Below are 17184 nucleotides of genomic sequence, written 5' to 3' on the forward strand. Positions count from 1 at the left end.
GTTTCAATTGAAAATTTTCCAATTGGACCATTGGTTTTTTGACTGGGAGACACTGTGCCATTTCTTTTCCAAAAAAAAACAATTTCAGTTTTTTAAAACACCCTTTAACCCTTTGTGGCGCGAAGGGTCAAATTTAATATACTTTTTGGGCTGCCTTTTAGCGCCTGCCGGAAAGCTCAGGTGCATTCTAAACCTGTGTGTAGGGTGCTGCCACCACATGAATAAAAAAAAAAAACTTTTTATATAGTTTCTACAGGATCAAGAGCAGCTTGAGTAAGCATGGCAAAAACATGCGAGTTTTGGCCTGGAAACCTTCAGCTCATGCATGCCGGGTAAGTTTCTCTATTTCCCGTTTTTAACATCAATACTGGCATATACAGGCTCACACGTGAATCGATGCCCAGCAGCAAACAATCTGCATGTGGTTTCGATTGCTGCTGGGCTGCCGGCTAGTCAACAGGAACACATTTAGGCAGCGAGAAAAGGTTGGCGTATCAGCAAGGACAAAAATGCAGCGCTGACTGTGTACTAACACCCCCCCACCGCCCAAAGCTTATCAAGGAAAAGATGCCGCTAGCGCTACGCTACCTGAAGGGAGCACGTGCCAACCACGAGCGTGAAACATGTCCCACTGTGCATTCACACTACTTTGCACCTTTTCACGAAAGAGACTTGCTTACAACATGCAGAGACTTATCAGTTAAAGGAGAGCCAAGACAGCACTTCATTCCCAATAAATATTCTTTACGTTGCCCTGAATGGCACCCGGGGTCATTTTTGTCCCAGATTTTCAGAGTGGCCACGCCCCTCGATCAGCAGTCATATATGGTTCGCTTTTTTTTAGCACCGCTGATTTACGCATGAGGTTGGTAACTGCGCTAAATGTATTCTTTTGCTCCTCCTAATTCACGGGACCACATTTCTACAAAATTGTTATGCAAAGCTTTTAGCATAGAAAGGGTTAAAAGGGGTGTCTATTTTAGTAAATGTCCTTTTTCTATGGGTGTTTTCTGATAAATGCTGTTTTTCAGGGTTGAAAGTGCGTTTTAGACATCACAAACCACCCTTGAAGGGACTCGGAGGACAAATATAAACCTGTACCGATAACGTACCGCGTTTTAGTCGCAGAGAGACCACTCTTACCGAAAACGGAGCTTTAGTTTTAATAAGCCAGAAAAGACCAAAAACGAAATATGGGTGTTTCTCCACGACCGGCCGATTTTTCAAGTGCTACGTGCGTGGGATAGCTGGGCTCGAGGTGGTGGTGGTAAACATTAACTATAGTACAAGGAGGTGTTTGGGCCCATGTCCTATTGGTCGAGGCCCTCACAAACCTATGTGGAGCTCCTAATCCGGAGCCCCAATGGCGTTTAGCGCCGATCGCGCCCTGGCGACCAAGGTCCGGAGCCCGGCGGCGCGTTCCTCTCCAGACCGGGCATGGTGCGTGGACCACACCATGGAGGAAGGAAATGGTGGGCGTCGATTTTTCTGCGCGTATCCCCAGAGGCTACGCTACGTCGCTATGCACTTCAGGACGGAGGCAAGCCGTCCTTTTCGCTGGCGCTTTTTACCCCAGTGAACGTCCCATCCCCACTCGCAGCTCCAAAGCATAACGGCAAAAAAAGCTTTCTCGGGTCCCTCTTTGGTCCTCGAATGCTTGCACGCTCAAATACAATCTGCGGTGCTACGGAAGCACACCGCTCGTGTACGTGAGTCCAAGGCGCCAACAGCTGCCAACACACTGCAGCAGACGTTACATGCAAAGCGTTTGCTCAGCCACGTGAGCGCTTTCGCGGTCATTTGGAACTTTTGTGTTGCTTCGAAGACTCCTTCCCTACACGCAAAGCCATGTGGCACCCTGGTCTGCGCACGCGACGCTGGCCTTGAAGACCGCCCTAACGTGACCGTTCAGGCGAACCAACCTGCGGAACCAGCTCGTCACTTCAATTTCTCTCTACGCCTCGTAGTTTTGCTCCTCATGTCCGTGTTCGTGGCTCCGCAGTGCAGACATCACTACGCTTGTGCCGTCACGTTTTGTTTCCCTTTTAGGCCTAACGTGTGTGACAATGTTTTGGTGACATCGCGCATTTTGTTTTTGTTTCAGCGCTGTATAAACGACGCTTGTTGTCGATACAAATACAGCGTGAGTGAGGCCCATCGGAAAGCCATGTCGTGTGCAATTCGCACGCTACGTCTGCCCAAATAAGCCGGCGAGGCCTTGTGTGTGCATTTGTCACGAAACACCAGTGGACAGGTGCGTCGCCTCTTCAAGTCGCGGCTGTCTTTAAAAGGGAAGCGGTTGTTTAGCAAACCCTGAAACACTCGATTCGTGACTCCGCCGCTGTTTCGGTCACGTTCGCCGCAGGCTCAAGTCGTTGCTGTGTGTAGCATATCCTGCGGCCAACAGCATGAACTCGGCGATTTTTCTCGCGACCACAGCTGTGCTTCTGCTGGTTGCCCGGACTGTCGTGGAGGGCGGCGACATTCCTCCAGAAGGTGGGGACGGTTGTTGTAATCTGCGATGGGATAAAATCCGAAAGTGTTTTTGATAAGGATAACCTTATTGATGTAGGAATAGGCATTCCGTACTTCATGCATGCATTTGAAATTGTAAATCGTGGGGTTTAACGTCCCGGAGCGACAATTGGGCTATAAACGGTGCTGCAATGGAGTGCTCCGGATTAATTTAGATCACCTGGGCATATTTCAAGCGTGCTGACATCGTGCAACTGAGAGGGGGTGTTTGCATTTCGCCTATGTCGAAAGATGGCCGCCGCGGTCGGGTTCGACCCCGCGACCGTGGGATCAACAGCCGGACGCGACATCGCTGAGTCACCATGGCGGGTATTCGGTTTACGCAATGCACACACTGCTGCTACTTGTTTCAGCTCATGACAGTGAAGATTGTATTTTATGCTCTCTAATAAGCGCCAAAGTTGCCATAGCGCACACCAGGAAGCCGAGGTGAAGTCCTTCCTGTGTGTGGGTTTTGCCGCACACACACCCTAAACAGAAAGGAGCAGAAAGAGAGTAAACTGTCCTCTAGCGCCATAAAGGGTATGTGCTAGAGGACATGTAGATTACTCCCATTTAGGTATTTTCATGTTTAGAGTGATACGGCCTGCGTATCGTGCAGTATTTCCCTAGTATATCCGAGACGCAGAATATTGTGTTCTGCAGCCGAAGGTTTTAGGTACATCGCAAGCCTCAAGCTGTGGGATCTCTCAGATATGAAGGAGCATCATCGCGTAACATATATCAGCATGCGAAAGTTCTGCAGGGTAGTTATGTATCAGTGGAGTTGCAAATTCAAGCGAACATTGCCTTTCACCCCTTCCAATACTTTTCCTCTCCTCTAGTAGGTTTCTGTTTAGTGCATAACGCCTTTCTTTCTCCGCCATTCAGCTCGCTGTACGTGGTTCCAGCCTTTCGCAAACTGACGCTGAATGTTCGTGACGTTTGATGAAAGCGAGCCGATAGTTTTATTAGGCACACAAGCTTTATTATTTCCATTGAAGTATGCCGGGAACCTCGAACATACTTCAAGGAAGGGACTCGCTTGCCCTAGGCTGGTTTACGATGACAGTTAGTTGATCTTAATTAGAGGCAGCTGGACCAAAGAGCGCAGTGACTAACGTGTTTTCAACGCGGCAGCATTAGATGCCTCATCGGAGGAAAAAATGCGTCGGTCATATAGTTACCAGAAGCTGAAGTGACGTCACCAGACCGAAAATTACAACTATATATATTTGATGTATCTTCACTGCGTCCATGTCGCCACCTCTAGACACCTACCGGGAAATATCGAACCACCAGCTAGATGACCCAAAGAGTTTTCTGCTTGTGTGTCTACAGATATGTGTAGGGGCCCGCAAACGTACAACCATAAAAGAATGACAAAGCACGGTGTAGAGGAATCAACAGCTTCTAATGATTTTGCATTACCAACCCATAACGTAATTAGGTGACCCTGTGAATTTTTTTTGCTCTGCACAAGGTTAAAAGCCTAATTTCCCTCGCATTTCACTTACAGAAGCCGAGCACCAAGCCTGGGTTTTTTAGACCCGGTCACAAGGTGTTGCAAGGTCCTCGATGTTTCGTTGCAAACAAGACGAGATGAATCAAACAGAGCAAGGGTATACTGCCTCACCGTGCCAATCAATGGCCTATCAATAGCCTATCAATAGCCGAGAACACTGCAAGGCACAATCCTCTAAAACCAGTTTTTGTATAACTTGCGACAAGCGTGCGTCTAAATTTGCCCGAAATGGAGATAAAGGCAATGATGTTTGTTACCACCTTGCCGTGAACACGTTTCTGCAGGTACACTATTTTTTGAATACCCTTATCGGGATTGTGCAGGTAATAATTACGCGAAAAACTCGCTTAAAAAGCAACTTCCCTGCTTCTTTCCTCTTCCTTCAACGATATGCATGACCGTACATATTCTTGCTTCCGTCTGCCTTGGTCTCGCTTTCGAGGTCATATCGCAATGCCTTGGACGCGTTTGAAATCCTCATGTATACCTGCGATAGGTGTCAGTCTTACTAGCATTCAGGGCCGGTATAATATAACATTTTTATTCTATTCTTAATCTCTTTTTTGTTATCGGCTGAAGCGACACCACGCCTCCGCTATTGCATCCCCTCTCTTAGACTCGCAAGTCACGAGTACGCTCATGCAGGGGCGCAGAAGCTTTTAGGCTTCTGAAAGAAAAGCATTCGTCGCAACGGTCGAAGCGACCGCTGACGTGCTTACGTAACACGGAGAGTGATCAAAATCGCCAGGGAAAGATTCAGACATGGGGACCGATTCTTATGACTGACAGGCAACGGCACATTACTCATCAAATGTTCCTTTCACTCCCTCCCACCCTCCTTCCTAACAGTGGCGGGTAGAGTGAAGAAGTACTTCTCCTGCCTGGAAGGATCAGATGACAACGCCAAGATGCAGCGCGTGCAGAAGGTAAAGCCACGATGCTTGCTCCGGTTCCCCCAGACCTAAAAAGAAACAAATCACAGGACGGTTACGACTGTGTAACGCGATTTTCAGCGATAGCTGTTTAAGCGTTTAGTTGTGGAGATAATTTGCTGACGCACTGGTGTAGTGCTCACGTGATGCACCCCTGCGGTGCAGGGCGCTAGCAGCGCTAGCCCGACGCCAACGACAACAACGGCGACGAGAAAGCCAGGGACGGGCGACTAACAGCTATCGCTGTAAAAAATGAAAGAAAGACGAAGGGAGGGACAGGTTTCAAAGCTACATCTGGGCATTGTTATGCGCTGTGGTGCAAGTAAGCCTTGCCAGTCTTGTTTCGTCCACGTGCTGTTTCTTATGGGACAATAAGGACAACCCTCCAGTTTTACAGCGATAGCTGTTAGCCGCCCATCCCTGGCTTTCTCGTCGGCGTTGTCGGCGTCATCATGCAGGATAGCTGCACATGCGCTGAGCCGCAGCAGGGCGTTGAGGCTACGAGCCTTAGTGATCAGAACATTTCTTATTTCCGATGCACCCTTTCAAAACTTCATTTCGCCCTTACCGGAATTTTTTTCTTTGTTTTGAAATGAGTGTTCATGAAGCAGCGCCTATCTCTACATTACACTGGCATTTGCCTGAGGCGGCTTTAATTGAGAACGTCGCAGCGCGCACTGAGCGATCCCTTAAATGAGCTGACAATAATGGCGATATGACAGATGCGCATGGGCATTTTCTAGCGTCCATTTTGAAGGCGCTACTTCTCTGGTACTTCGCATGCAGTCCCAAAGACCCCGAAAATTTTGTCACGAACCCGGCACTCGCGGCGACATTTCAGCGGTGGACGAGAGGTTATCGAAAGAAATCTATGATCCGGAACTGACATATGTAGCCCTGTTCCTCCAAGGTTACCATTAATTAGTCCTGTTCTGGTCGATGCCGTATCCAGCTGCCGTGAACCTCAGTAGGCCTAGGGGCAGCCAGTGACGGCGCCTATAGTGGAGGCGAGTGGTGGCGGCCGCCACCCTACTCCATAAATTTGGCGGGGCGCACAAAAATTAGCCGACCGCTGTCTTCTGCGGGACGACGTTTCCTGATAATGTAGCTCGTATATATACCAGACACCCTGGCTGATTTTTTTCTCATTTTCATTTATTTCGTCTTTCTAAGGAGAAGTGCCACTGCGCAATTTTTGAATTCACCCCCTGAAACCCCCTCCCTCCCCCTCGCTTCCGCCTCCATCTCTCCTCTAAGCCACCACACTACGAGTTTCCCTAGGGGCAGCCGTCTGTGTGGTCGGTAGGACAGTCTTAATAATAATAATAATAATTGTTTTTTGGGTAAAAGAAATGGCGCAGTATCTGTCTCATATATTGTTGGACACCTGAACCACGCCGTAATGGAAGAGATAAAGGAGGGAGTAAGAGAAGAAAGGAAGAAAGTGGTACCGTAGTGGAGGGCTCCGAAATAATTTCGACCACCTGGGGATCTAACACAGTCATGTGCATGATAATGTTTCCGGCAGCGCACCTTCACTGCAGTGGCTGTGCAAGGGGCTTTTCTGGGGTGTATGACTTTGCCGCTGCCGTCGTAGTATGTCGTAATCCAAAACTCTCGATGACCAGCGAGAATGCGTTCTGAGCTGTCACGTGATTCAGGTTGTCTTGCCACATGTATCTCTTGGAGCCAATCCTCCTCTTTCTCCAGGCGTACAACGAATGCAAGGACAAGACTGAGGACGAGGTGGTGAGTATCCCTTTCCCGTATGCGTGAGACCGAGCTGTTTGGAAAGAAACCGAACACTGCTTGTTAAACAGTCAATTTTGAGGTTTCTATCGTGTTTGTCTCGAAGCACCTGCTATGACATGTTGCATAAGCAATTTTTTTACTCAACAGAAAAACTGCGTCTTCAGCAGCATGGTAAGTAACTTTCAGTCTTGTTAGCACGCTTTATTATTATTTTTATCAAATTAATATCGAAGTCCGAACTATGTACTTGTCTTAAATTAACTGTAGGAGCTAAATCGGCTTAATTTGTTTTGCACGCGCGATACTGTTTCTAGGAAGAAGGGTAATGCGGATTTAAAGCTCAGAAATTTCACATGTCCGCTCCCTGCGAAAATTCCCCGTGTAGACAAAACAAAAAATAAAAAAACCGTCGTTAAAAAGGTTGCTTAGCATGGGTTATCGTCGTGCTTCCGGCTATGAATAACTGAATTCTCACTTCCTGTTGAAATGTACCGTAAAAGACAGCTTGTAGTTGTTACTGCCGTATTAGACATGTGGAGAAGTAATGTCACTTATATATCGTTAGAATTTCGTTTTCGTTGATTAGATCAATTCAGGCTTGAAATTAAACCTCGCGTACAAGGATGAGCCCCATATGCTCACTGCTAGCTTTGAAACATTTGGATTTATTTGCGAAGTAATCCTAACCCGCAAAACAAACTTCAGGGCATTCCAATCGAGGTACCGTTCACTCAGCATTACGATGGTTTTCTTTTAACTGTATTCGTTACCGACTTGTTGGTACGAGATTTCACGCCGCTGCTGGAGATTCTAGCAAATGAATTAAAACGGAGTAGACTTACGATAAGAGCATAATTCAGTTCTGTTCGTTAGATTGTACCAGCATATTCTCTCCGGGGCTCATAAGTCGGGCGTAGCATGCTATTTCCAGCTGCCACAGCGAAAAGGAAAATTATGCAGATGGGGATGAGCTGGCAGAAGGTAAAAAAAGAAATTTGAATTTGACACTAAATTTCCCGGCAAAAATTTTGATGCCAGCCTTTGAATGAATACGTGCTACATTAGTTACGAGGAAACAGAAAGGCAAGAGTACGAATAATTTGGGAGCAGTAAATTATATACATAAAGGTATTTTTACAGAAATTTGGAATAGGGCTTTGTGACGAGCTGACCTTGACTTTCAGAAAAATGGCGTAGTCTAATCATTCTTTTTTTCTCTCTCTCTTTTTTGGATTCCTTTTGAAGAAACTCAGCGACAAAGAAGCGGTAATGTATTCCACGTTCCTCATTCCTTTTCTGCGCTTAAAATAAGAACTTCGGGTGACGGTATTCAATACATATTACTTTTCAGTCATGATCAGCTGTTCCCCTCACCGACTCTGTAAAACAGCGCTTTCCCGGTTGAAAAAAAAAAAGCACAGTATTTCGATATTGATGTTACTTTATCTCCCTTGCCTAGGGAACTCGTGTCTAGCCGTGAAGTTCATTCTCGCCTGTAGAGCCAGGTGGGAAATTGTGCACTAAAGAAAAAAAAAACTGCGGAGACAACCAGGTGTTCTTTTTGTTTTGTTTTGTTGTGATCATACGTTTTTCACTTTTATTCAATAATATTTAAGACGTTAAAACCCTTCGCGAGCATTTCGGAGCGTTTTTTACCATTTCATCATCGTCATCATCATCGTCGTCGTCATCAGCCTCTCTACGTACACTGCAGGACAAATGCCTCTTCCATGTCTCTCCAATTAACCCTGTCCTTTGCAGCTGCGCCCGCCCTATGCCTGCAAACTTCCTAATCTCATCCGCCCACCTAATCTTCTGCCGCCCCCTGCTTCCCTTGGAATCCAGTCCGCTACCACTAACGACCACCGGTCATTTTGCCCACGCATTAAATGCTCTTCCCAAGCGCGTTTCTTCTTCTGGATTTCTACTAGGATGTCATTAACCCGCGTTTGTTTTCAGACCCACACTGTTTCTCAAATAGCTAGAAGATAGAGGACAGCGCTAGGGTGTATTAAATCTCGTAAAGGAAAGAACGCATGCTGAACCGCCTACGACTTGTTAATACGCAACACGGATGGCTAGCCTAAGTCCTGGGCATGTCGTCTCACGCGTGTATGTAATGAGACTGCTGTGTGTCTGTATATGATCCATACATTCGTATTGAATATCAACCAGTTTCTTTATTTGATAACACTGAAATGGGAAACATGTCGCCATATTTTTGTTATTGTGTTATCCCAAACCAAGGCGCACCGTCTTCTAACTTTACCATAATGCGATACAGCGCGAATAAAGACGGGGACGAAGCGAGACAAGACACCACAGGCTTCGTCCCCGTCTTTATTCGCGCTGTATCGCATTATGGAAAATTACCAACTAGCCCGATCTGCCACTCTTGCAAGTTATATTTCTAACTTTACTTTCTATTTTTTTTTATTACAGGATTGTGCAGTTAAGCTCCACAGCAAAAGTTAAGACCAAGAGACGGTTTCACCTTGCCGATCACGGATGTATAGTGACGGCAGCTACAAATAAAAGTTTAGGCTATCAGCCACAAAACTTCCAGCGTCTTTGTCTTCATGGAGTGCACATGCATGCATGCCAAAATGGGAGAAATCGATAGAATAAACTCACTATGAAGTCACTATTTTGGGACATCAGTGAAACATGGGCATTAGTTACGCTGCGGATTTTTAACTCTTCTCATGCTTAAACTCATCTCATTACACACAGTCAGCCCGTTCACTCCGCTGTTTACAAGAAGCCAGTGGCTCGGCATGGAAGTTTAAAAGATGGTTAACGCCATGCGTTTTCGGCACGTTCGCCAGAGAAGACTGAAGGGAGAGAGAGAGAATAAATTTTATTGATCGTTTGGCTTCCAGTCCGGACCTTTTCATTACCGTGGCCGTCTACCAGGTCTCGACCAGTACATGAAGGGCCTTCTCGAGTCCTCTCGAAGGCGGGTGCACCCGCGAGCACGCCTCTCCTGCACAAGCGCGTTGCCCTGGACCTCCTGCCTTGGTGACCCTGGCGGCGCTGACTGAAGCTCCGTGAACGATCGGGAAGATCGGGGCCGAGCGGTGTAGCCTCGCGCGGCTGGCGGTGGCTACACTCAGCGCCCCCACGAAGTTCTGGAAATTTCGCGAATATTTATATTTATATCAGGGCGCATTGCGTGGTTGAATGCGGGTCTGGCTTCATTGGACGTGGAAGATGAGCCCCTGCTTTTGGGAATAGCCGTCGTTCGCGGTAAGCTTTGGAGGCTGAGTCGCTGAGAGTGCTTAATATCAGTTTTGTGTGCACGTGTCGTCTGTTGTACTGTGGTTAATCTGGTCTTACCAGCTCCGCAGCGGGACACATGCATGCATTCAAAGGAGATGACGTGAAACACCCTAGGCGGTATATACGTACGCACCGTATCCTGTCTGCATGCTTGTCTCATGCTGGTCCTCCGGACTCAAACGTGTTAGGGGAAGGAAGCTCACGGTAGCACACGTCAGCCTGAGCGACATTCAGCCCTAGTGGTCTCACGCTTTACAAATTGCTTACGACCTCCGTTCAAATCGGCAATGGTTCGTGTTTTAGGATTTCACGAAACGAAGTGTGTAAAGACGTCGGACGTTCCCAGTCGATTCTGATTAAAGGTGCGGTGGTCATCGCTGTAGGTCCATGATTAAAGTCAAGCCAAACGTAGTCCCATCATGCTGCTTGCTACGCGCACATGGAGTTCAACCTTCGCGACTTTGGAGGCGCTGCAAAGAGAAGTTCGTTAGGTCTTACATCTCCACACTTCCACAAATGACACAGGTAGGTGTGTTTACTTCCGGTTGCGCGCAGTCAGCACCACAGGCACCAGGGGGCATGCAAGCGGCGGCGGAAAGCAGAGAGGTGACACAAGGTTAAAAGTGTCGGAAGACGTATTTAAAGAAAATGGCGAATTTTAATAACTTACAACACAGTTAAACAAAAATAAAAGGAAGAGAAGCTGAGCACGGTGGCAACTGCCATCACCCCGTTTCAAAGGAGACGCTCCTACCTTCCATCCATCCATCCAGACGACGCGACCCAGCAGAGATACGCATTCCACATGCACATTCGCTCCGCACTTGGTAAACATCGGCGTAATCTCTCACCTCTGTCTGCTGATAATATACGCAACCGGCTATCACTATATAGCATTAGCACCGTATGCGCTTCTGCGCCGACCTCTGAAGCGCTGTCATATATCTACTGGACATTCGAGCGCTTATACCTGTCACAACACGCAATTCGCCGTTTAGAACAACCCATAAGAAATAAATATTGTGCTAGCTGTCCTTTACCGGTAAAGAGAACAAATAGGACGTCCGTCACCAAAATTTTTAGATTATATAAATGGTTCACGGTAAGCGCAGTCGAGCACGACGGCGAAGTGAGTGAAGACCGCGAAGTGAAGATCAGGCATGAAGCAACGCGGCCGTAGGGCGTTGCTTCTCAACTTGCGAAATTATTTTCTCTCACAAAGCAAAAATTACTCCGATTAAACTCTTAGAACAAATGCCATTGAGTGGTGCTGTTCAACTTCCAAACTGAAAATTGGTTTTTGAGGATAGGATGGGATAGGATAGAATACCCTTTATTGCTCTAACAAGGTCTTTCGGTCAGACAGGGTCTTCATCTTCAAGATGTCTCCCTCCGTCTTCCAGAGGTCGGCGCCCCTATTCCAGGGCACCGCTGAGTTTGGCCGCTCGCTGGGCATGGATGACCAATCCTCTTTGGGTTGCCGCTGGAGAGCACACTCTCCCACTGCTCCGCACTCGGATTTTCTGAGCCATGGAATGCTTTATTTCTGTCACATTCCCAAATAATATGGTATAGGGTGGGTGTTGCACCGCACCATGGGCAGATGTCCCTGTATTGGTTCGGGAGCATTTTGGTAAGGATGTGTAAATTGGGGAGGGTTTTTGAGGAAAGGAAATGGGGCAGTGATTGTCTCACATCTCGGTGGACACCCGAACGGCGCCGCAACGGAAGGGATAAAGGAGGGAGTGAAAGAAGAAAGGAAGAAAGAGGTGCCGTAGTGGAGGGCCCCGGAATAATTTCGACCACATGGGGATCTTTAACGTGCACTGACATCGCACAGCACACGGGCGCCTTTTGCGTTTCGCCTCCATCGAAACGCAGCCGCCGCGATCGGGTTCGAACCTGGGTGCTCCGGCTCAGTAGGTGAGTGCCTTAACCACTTAGCCATCGCTGCGGGTGCAAGTTATAAAACCAGTTTCATATTTTAAAGCGAAAGCTTTACAGGCCGCGAAATTGCGATTTCGCCGTGGCGGAGCTCCAAGGAGACCAACCTACGTCCCAACAATTTCGGCCCATTGCTGTAGTGCCGTGTGTCTGCCGCAATGTTGTCAGCGCTAATGCATGCAGTCCAAATCACTCTCTCACCACCACCACGTACCTCAAAGCGCGATTGATGCGTCCACTGACCCAGGGAGCCAGTTATGCGCTGTTCCTTTCCTCAAAATCACCGGAGTAGTCTAGAACGTTGTGAACGCCAAAGCCAATGAACACAATGAACGCTGACGGCCTACAGAAACAGAGGCGAGCGCTGGGTTTCGGCGGCAGCGGCGGCGTAGTGCCGTCATAGCTGTCACGTGGTCTCACGTGGTAAAACTGTTTGCTCGGCTAGTTGGTCCATTCTTAGTGAGTAAACTGCCTATCGTGGCGGTAGCCGTTAAATTAATGACTGGTCACGACAGGTTGCTTGGGAAGAGCAACCTGAGTGTCCCAAGCCCCACCTGTGGCAGCACCTGCCATCGCAGGTCAGTGGCACTGATCTCCACTAGGGGGCTGGATGCCGCATCGGGCGCTCGAAAGTGAAGCCACCGGAAGTTGGGCGGAATGTCCCGGAAGTCAGCCTTTGGCAGTGCACGAAATCGGACCTCAGCACGGTTTTTCAGTTTTAGTTTTCGTTTTCCACTTAGCATTTTGTCGTTTCGACGTTCTCGTCTTTTTTTCATGACAATGCCTACCTGTTGCGCCGTCAACTGCATGAGGAGGGCAGCAAAGTTCTCGGGAAAGACGTTTCAAAAATAAGGGTCCATTGCACCGCTATGGGACGACACTAGCAGACGACAGAACGTCGCTGCGCACAGTACGTACGGAGCCTCGTCTGCCCAACTGTGTTGTCCTGTTGCGCTAGCGTCGCCAACTCTGCTCTTTGTTGTGATGAATGTTGTCGCTCTCTAAGCCCAAGTTATACCATAAATGGGGGATAAATTTAAGAAAGAATAGGCAGAAACCTTCACCAGGCAGCTGATTTTGCAGTGAACGTACATTTCACCGAATTATGTTTAGACCGAACCGGAGCGAGCTAGGGCGAGGCGACAATCTGGCGAAGTGCCGTCGGCGTTCTGCTGGTTCACCTTAGCGTGTCCAAAATGTATATGGTACTGCTTTTTCGACGGAGCGTATCAAGTACTGTTTCGTACTGTCGCAAATTTTGCCTGAATGGGCTTTTATTTGTGATGCTTGGTGCAGTTGACTTCTAACAGCGCTTGTCACATGCGCTGCTGCATTCGTCTTTCTCGTCAGTCTTTTCTCTCGTGCTGTGTAGATGAAACGTGGCTGTGCTATAGAGTTAGATTAAAACCACGTCATGAAGGTAAATGGCACACTAAAGCGATAAACATCAACCGCCATCGATGAGAAGAAACATCGTCCGCCACCAATTCGAAACTGAAACTGCGGTAGCTGTATAACGAGTGGCTCTTCGAGTGTCAAGATTTCCGCGCCATTGCATGCTCTTTGGTACGCGAAAATTTGTTTTCAAGATGACCTAGGCTCATCGTCATTCCACTACTTCTCTTAATTACGCTCGGAAGACAAGAACCAGGTCAGAAAACAGTGTTTAATGCACGTACCCCTTTGCCGCGGCATGGTGAGACATGCATGCCTGTTTACTTCGGTTTCTCTGAAATTACAGTGTTCCCCGAACAATACTCACATTTATCACATTCAGCTTGCTTATTCATTTGATATTACAGCAGACGTTGCACGAAAACAACGCGAAAAACTGAGAACGGAAGGGCGAAAGACGCGACTTTTTGCATTGAAATACACAGCAAACACCGAACTTCCGGGACATGCAATCCAACTTCCGGTGGCTTCACTTGCGCCCACTTCAGAAAGCCGGAATGCGACATCCAGCCACCTAGTGGAGATCAGTGGTCAGTGGCGCATCGCTTAACCGTTGCATATCCTTAAAGGGGCCATGACAAGGTCGTTCTTCATATTGCAGTTTTCTGCTTCAGTAACTAATGAAAGAGCTCATGATTCAATTTCCGAAATTTGGCTGCCCTGGACGAGCTGTATTTTCCAAAAATTACGATCGAAATTGAGACCGGGAGACTCCTCCCACCGGCAGCGACCGCCATATTGAAAGCTCTCTTGACGTCACAAGCACATGCACGGAGCAACGTCGTCTGCTCTCGTTGCTGCAATGTGTGCAGCGAGATCCCATTCCCCCCTGTACTTTCGCGGGCGACAGAAGTAGCAGTCGTCCCCCATATATGAATGACTGGTACCGAAAAAGCGATAATAACAGTAACGCAGTTTTTCTTCGGCATAGGTAGGGTCCGGTCACACTATAGGCCGATGCGACGGCGATCGACGATCGGTGGGCTGATCGGTACGCAAATGCCGTCGCTGACGCACTGGTCTGTCACGCTAGACCGACGGCGACGCGAGCACGTTCAACGATCGCGTATCGTAGTAATGTTAAAGAGTCAGCTTAGTGGGAACCAGAAGAGAGTGATAGGGGACTAGTTGGTATGACATTCTATAAACTTAAGAATTTTAAAACTTATTGGACCTCATGCTAGCCACGACGACATACGCGATGTGCGTGCCCCAGCGAAGATGTGCTTTCATTCGGTGCCTGCGCATAGAACCGATCGGCGAGGCAAGCGACACGAGCAGAAAACGCCGCACGACGGTGCCGCTGGCCGCCGTCGCCTGGGCTTGAGCGGCCGAGCGAAAGCTTCACACCCGGTGAGGCGACGGCCGGAAAAACTGCGCTTTTGTACCTTATCCGTATCGAAAAAAGCGAAACAAGTGGCTACATATCATATCTTCACACTTTGAGGAACTTTTGCCATATTCTTGAATTTTGGTTGACGATGGACAGCCGGCCCCTTTCGTGACGAGGCCTAGCGAGTACGCAGGATTCGTGTGTGCGATTTCGGCGATTGCGGAGGGCGAATTCGCAAGTTTTAGCGCCTGCAAATAGCTGTAGAGCGCAGCTTTGGCTACAGTGCCCTCAAAGCGACGACTGCCTACATCGCAGGACGCGGGTACAATAAGGGGGAAGTGCCGATATATGTGACCCGGTCTGCATAGCATGTGCAGAAGGCAGCCGGCAGCAGCCGTCGGCGTCGACTGTGGACAACAAATCTGGTTGTTTTCATTATTTCAAGTAATATCCGAACGTATTTTAGCTAAACCGATCTAAAATTAAGTTTTGGTGGTATAAGAGAAAGCAGATACAATTAGCGGAAAGCGCCGGTATCCTACGCGAAGCGTTTCCCAAGCAGGCGATATAGCATCATCGGCGCTTATCGCAGTGTTATCATGGTGTGTAAATGAGTGAAAGTGCAATTTGTGAGCAAGAGTACGTAATATTTAAGATAAGGATAACCCACCTGGCGTTTTATGCCGCACAAACGAGCAGTACTGTCTGCGCACAGCCAGGTAAACAACCTCAGCGCGGGGCTGCAGTTGTAATCGTCGCACTCCTGGGGCACAATGCGCACGCACAGCAAAATGCTGTAATATTATTTCGAAGTGCTCACTCATTTAGACGGCGGCGACTATTCATCGGTGCGAACAGTGAAAGCATTCGAGTCACGTAGGGTTTTGCAAACGACTTGGTTCCTTCAAAAAAGGTTCTCTGAGTCGAAGGAAATATATCTTCGACTAACAAACGCGTACATGCAGCGCGGAAGTCGTCGCACTCAGCACTTTTCTCTGCTCCTTTCGTGCCTCAAGGTTAGTGTAGTACACATTTTGATAATTTGAGTTTAATTATCGAGCGATGAATAGCGGACAAGAACTTGGTAGCTAGCTACAAAACGCCGCGGCTTTCACGGCGCACATCGCCGAAGGCATGCACGGCACGTGCCGCTTTTCACATACGGGAGCACTTGACTTCTCAAAAGACACCACACCCATAACATACGAACATCATGCTTCTAAGCCTAAATAATAGAGCAGGGGTCCATCGATTTCTGTTTCTTCAACAATCGAAAAGTGGGCGCCATGAGCATGTCCGCTTTCCCAAGGATCACTCAGCCCGCGTACAAAGTTGAAGGCTTCCCAAAAGAGAACACAGAAAATGCATTTTATTTCGCTAGGCTAAAAGAAAAAAACTTTTCGAGCGAGTTCTGTCTACGGCGTGCATGCAAGCACCTCAACAGCTCGCAGCAGACGACGCGTGGCGTGTATGCGCTCGTGACGTCAGCGATCAGAGGTTGCCAGACCAGCAATCAGTTCGCAAAAGAAACCAAAAAAAATTCGGTTTAAAAGTATTTACCGCACAGAATCAACTGAAAATTGGGGGAATTGTAATTTAACCTGTTGGGAATTAAAGGCGATAAGCAGGGTATGCGTGAAAATAGGCTGTCATATCCCCTTTATAAGGTGGAGCGTGTGTCCTCCAATGTATGGTCAAGGGCTAGCTGTATTTATCGCAATAAGAGTCCATTGCGGGTCTGAATTCGAAAGAGTGAAATCTGCCTTCTGTTGCCTGCCATCTACATGCTCATGAGTAGACAAGCTGCCTGAACGAACGATTTTAACATGCTAAGCGTCCCCTCTTGGCGATTCAAGCCAGTCACTTCCTACGACATGCTTGCTAATCACCGTGGCCTCAAACACCAAAACTTGCAGGTTACATGGTGTTATAGCTGACAACGACCTCTCCTGGAGTCCGCGTGTGAACTATACTTGTGAGCGACTACCCATTTGCTTTAGTTTCTTGCTGGAATGTTTTAGGGTGAATCTGCACATACAATGCTGCTCTCGTATAGGACACTGTTTCACGGTTTCTTATAGTACAGCTTTCAGTGAACTATATAAGGTCGCGAAAAGCGGATGTTCGGTCATAAAGGGCTTTCAAACTACCTTTTCTGGAATTGGCCTGTGTTTGATACCAAGCACGTCCACGGCAACTGCCATTGCTCAGTACCTATAGTCATAACTCATGTTGCTGTTGGAAACATGAGGGTGCCGAATAGACGAGCCCATAATTTTTTTACAAATTGCTGAACTGTGTAGCTTCAACATACTTCTCAAGAGGCCGCGCTAGAACAACAGATCCAAAGGATAGGAGCACGTGATACATCACTGAGCTGTACTGCCATTTTAGCGCTACCAGTTGACAAGATGGACTTATTCCCCTCTCAAGTTTTCCCCTTCGGT

At 47.9% G+C, this 17184-nt stretch overlaps 1 long non-coding RNA gene across 1 annotated transcript; it reads left to right on the top strand.

Annotated features, from left to right (window-relative positions):
- Window positions 1–2331: 2331 nt before the first annotated feature.
- On the top strand, window positions 2332–9277 carry LOC144118347 (uncharacterized). Its single transcript, XR_013312016.1, has 6 exons — window positions 2332–2496; window positions 4889–4965; window positions 6682–6720; window positions 6871–6894; window positions 7969–7989; window positions 9166–9277. It is a non-coding gene; the product is annotated as an uncharacterized LOC144118347 (long non-coding RNA).
- The last annotated feature ends 7907 nt before the right edge of the window (window positions 9278–17184 follow it).

Source organism: Amblyomma americanum, chromosome 2 (assembly GCF_052857255.1).
Source record: "Amblyomma americanum isolate KBUSLIRL-KWMA chromosome 2, ASM5285725v1, whole genome shotgun sequence".
NCBI classification, from domain to species: Eukaryota; Metazoa; Arthropoda; class Arachnida; order Ixodida; family Ixodidae; genus Amblyomma; species Amblyomma americanum.